Here is a 4,412-nt window from a genome sequence, read left to right on the forward strand (position 1 = left end):
GCTGGGGGGTTGGAGTGGGGAGGTACTGTCCTCTCTTAAATGAACATTATGTGAATCTGATCTATGCTTGAAAATATATATAGTATATTATATATTACACGTATCTTACTTAATAATAGACAACGTAAATTGACCATCCCTCCGCTACGCTCACCAGCCAATCAGGAGAGTATGCAAATTAAACCAACAAAGATGGTGGTTAATTTGCATATGTAGGTGCGAAGCGGCAGAGCAAAGACTGAAGGCTCTGGCCAGAGTGAAGGCCTGGGTCCCGGGTGCTGGAGGAAAACTGGTGCCGGCAGCCAGGGGACGGGAAGGCCTATTGCACAAATCTCTTTGTATATATACAAATATATATGTATACTCGACGCCTGATGCATGAAATTTGTACACAAGTAGGGTCCCTAGGCCTGGCTGGCAATCAGGGCTGATCAGGGCCTTCTGGCTGCCAGCTGGGGCCTTCCTTCATTCCACGCTGCCCCCTGGTGGTCAGCACACATCGTAGAGAGTGATCAAACTCCCGGTTTCCCAGTCGAACTCCCGAGGGGACACTTTCCATATTAGTCACTTAGATAAGTTTCCACTACGGTCACACAGTTGAGACCTGTAGAAGCTGTGAGTCAGTACTGCGTTCCTCAGAGGATGGCCCGCAGTCCGCGGAGGGTAAAATGGAAGGAGGGGAATTTAAAACGTGGATTCAAAGAGCTGCTCCTTAGATGCACCAAATCAGAGTCATCATACTGCGCCCCAGGACCTGCATCTTCCCAAACTCCTAAGAAATTGTGCACTGTAAAGTCTGAGAACCCCTGCTTTAAAGCGATTGATGCTGCACCACCCTGAGAAATGCCCCCCTCCTCCCACTCCCCCGAGAGATTAAAATAGAGAGAAGAGGGCCAGGACTAAAGTTACATACAGCTAGGCTAAATAAGTAAACGCAAAGAAACGACATCACCCATCCATCTCGCTACCCAGAGATAGTCATTGCTAACATTTTGGTGAATGGTTTCCCAAACTTGCTTTTGTGCACACAAACTTTTTTTCACCCCAAAAGGTGAGCACACGCTTATATTCCATTGTGATTGACTTCATGCACGTACTATGTTTTTTCCTAAAGATGCTCATTTTTCATTGCATGGCTGGCTAATGAGGGTGAGGCATGGGAATGAGGGGCAATGTCCAGAGGGAGAAACGCCTGATCAGGATCCATGTCTTTAATAAACAGGGGAAGTAGTGTTGGGGGTGGAGGACTGACATGTTGGAATTAGAAACATATTTTATTTGGGGACAGAAGGTGTTCTCCGATTGGTGGATCTCTGGCAATAAACACAGTTTGTGTCATGAATAGGCCCGGCTGGCTGAAGGCACAGTCTGAAAAGCCAGGTGTGAACAGCGTTCAGACAAACAGGCATAGCAAGCCACTGTCCAAAGAGCAGCATCCGGAATATCGTCCGCTTTCGTCCATCCATCTTCTCAAAGTCGTCACTTCTTTCCTGCATTCCAGGGACGCCAAGGAAGGAGGGAGTCGCATTCTGGCACAGTAAGTGTTTGTATCTTATTACTTTGGACATCAAGTTGGAAAACATCAATATTCTCTTAGCTTCCGTACCTCCTGAATCTACAAGCCTTCGGACTGTTTGCGTGTCTTATCGTGGTTGAAGTGTTTGGGTAATAGCATTGCCAGATTTGGCAAGTCAAAGTACAAGAGGATTCCAGGTTAAATTTAAATCGTAGACAAATACATTTTTAATAGAGGTCTGTGCCATACAATATTGAGGACATACTTATGGTAAAAAAAAAAAAAATTACCTGTTGTTTACCTGAAATTCAGATTGAACTGGATATCCTGTGTTTTATCTGGCAACTCTATCGGGTAGCTTCCTAGTTTGGAGGGAAATATTGGCACAGAACTATAATTTTTTCCCCTCCCCCAGCTTTATTGAGATATAATTGACTTATCAGGTTGGGTAAGTTTAAGGTATAAATGTGATGTTGTGATATGCGTATATGTTGTGAAATGTGAACCACAATAAGGTTAGTTAACACATCCTTGGCTTCACACGATTACCATCTTGTTGTTGTCATTGTTATGGAGAGAGAACATGAAGCTCTGCTCTCCCAGCAACTTTCACGTATACGATACAGTATTAGCTCTAGCTGCCAAGCGGTATACTAGACTCTGGAACTTGCTCATCTATACTAATAAAAGGGTAATATGCTAATTAGATGAGGAGACCTTCCGGGAGACCTTCCGGATGTCCTTCCAGACAAAGCCATGGTGGTGGGTCTGAGGCAGAAGCAGTTAGGGGCGATCTGGCCAAGAGGGGAGGGCAGTTGGGGGTGATCAGGTTAGTGGGGGGTCAGTTGAGGGTGAACAGGCCAGCAAGGGGGACAGTTGGGGGAGAGCAGGGCAGTTGGGGGCAAGCAGGCTGGTGGGGGGGCAGTTGGGGGCAAGCACGCTGGCAGGCAGAGTGGTTAGGGGCAATCAAGCAGGCTGGCAGGTGAGCAGTTAGGAGCCAGCGGGCCCGGATTGCGAGAGGGATGTCCGACTGCCAGTTTAGGCCCCATTCCTGTGGGAAATCTGGCAGTTGGACATTCCCCAAGGGGTCCCAGATTGGAGAGGGTGCAGGCTGGGCTGAGGAACACCCCTACCCCTGTGCACAAATTTCATGCACTAGGCCACTAGTCTGATCATTGAAAGTTTGTACTCCCTGACCAACATCTCCCCATTTCCTCGCACTCTGTTTCTATGAGTTCAATGTTTTTAGATTTCACACATTCAGTATTTGTCTTTCTCTGACTTGTGTCACTTAACATAATGCCCTCAAGGTCGCAAATGTCACAAATGGCAGGATTATCTTCTTTTGTGCAGTCTCTTAATTAGAAGTGAAAACGTTTTTGTTAACACAGCGAGCAATTTGGGTTTTCATTAATTACGTCTTCCTATAGTTCAGAAGTGTTTCTTCTGGAGAAAAAAAGAAAATGACTCTGCCCAGTGTAACATCAGCTATTTGCAGAAGACAGTGGGCAGGGGACCCAACTTTCATGGCAGAAGTCACGTGCCTTCTTGCTTCCTGGGCGTGATTGGCTGGGGGGAAAGCATTGCTCTGACACATGGGAATTTCCTGGGTCTTTCCAACACCGGCCATGCTCTTTAGGTAATGATCCAAGCACATGCTCCTTGCCTGCCAAGTCTGGGTACACCAGGGTTGTGCAAAGCAATATTCAGATGCTCCAGCAGGAAGCCAGTCCCTCGGCACAGAGACCAGCACTGTCACTTGGTGAGGAGCAGGGAGAGGATGGGAATGGGAGCTCTGAGAGCGAGTGGAAGAGTGAGATAATTTACCCAATTGGTTTTCCTGGAAATGAAGGCTTTATGCCCAGAATTAGTAATAAAACTAACTAAGGCACTCACACCCGGTTCCATAAAATGCTTAATCACCTTGTTGTTCTGTAACAGCTTTTCTCTTAATGGGGAAACTTACCGGCTTTTTAATTTCCTTTATTTGATTAACACGAAAATCCACAGCTACAACCTGTGTTGGGCTCCAGCAAAGTGTTGTATTTGCAAACGTATTAAAAGAGATAGATTTGTTTTAAGGGCCTCATCTATAACAGTCTCAAGCCTTAAGTAGCCTATCATGCTTTTAAAGTTTTACTTTCTTATGGAGTAAAAAAAAGGGGGGGATCTATAATTACTTAAGGAGGATGAACACCACAATAAGTAGTCATCATGGCTCCAAGACATTTCTATGAAGGAAAATGTTGTACATTATTACAATCTATGTTTTTCTGAGTTCAGATCTCTACCGCCCCCTCCATTTATAACGTTTATTCAAAATAAACACAATGTTTATCCTTCTTTTAAAAATAGTTTAATGATGATTTTCCCCAAATTACAGTGCTTTGAATCTACTCACAAGAAGCAATCGGCACTCTGGCTGTGTGACAGGTCTTCAGATTCTATCTCAAGCCCTGTGAGCAGAAGCTGGAAGGCCGGTGGTTGAGCCCAGGCTAGGCCTGGCAAACACTTGCGAGTGGGTTCAAGGTGATGGGGAAGATGGGCCTCCAGAGACAGCACCTCCTACTCAGCCCAGCCCCCCTCATCCCCGACTTTCAGGATCCTCAGTCTTAATGCTATCTCCACCAACCTGCCTTTGTTCACTCTAGGTCTCTTAAAGGCCTTAATTTCTTCTGCTCTTACCCATGGGGCGTTTCCCACAGCACATCTAGAACCCTGCAGATCTGAGGTGAAGTTTTAACTACCCTGCATCAGTATAAGGGGAATTAAAAAAATGACGCATCCAGTAAGATTTCGGTTAAGCTTGTCTTATTTCGAAATTATTGGGACCTTCCTTCTTTTTCCTTCTTCCTTCCTTTTTGATGCTAAGTTATCCCTGCGTTTAGGAAAGAGT

At 45.5% G+C, this 4,412-nt stretch overlaps 1 protein-coding gene across 3 annotated transcripts in view; it reads left to right on the forward strand.

Moving 5' to 3' along the window:
- The first annotated feature begins 1,349 nt into the window (after positions 1-1,349).
- The window catches only part of LOC107183341 (chromosome unknown open reading frame, human C5orf58), a 12,859-nt gene continuing 9,796 nt past the window's right edge, over positions 1,350-4,412 (forward strand). For 2 of the 3 annotated variants that reach the window (XM_015565085.1, XM_015565083.1), the window contains exon 1: positions 1,350-1,537. The gene's annotated coding sequence lies outside the window, so the exon portion shown is untranslated. Of the gene's footprint in view, positions 1,544-4,412 lie in introns of all 3 variants that reach the window. The other variant, XM_015565084.1, reaches the window with a different exon arrangement.

Source organism: Myotis davidii, unplaced genomic scaffold (assembly GCF_000327345.1).
Source record: "Myotis davidii unplaced genomic scaffold, ASM32734v1 scaffold399, whole genome shotgun sequence".
Classification (NCBI taxonomy): Eukaryota; Metazoa; Chordata; class Mammalia; order Chiroptera; family Vespertilionidae; genus Myotis; species Myotis davidii.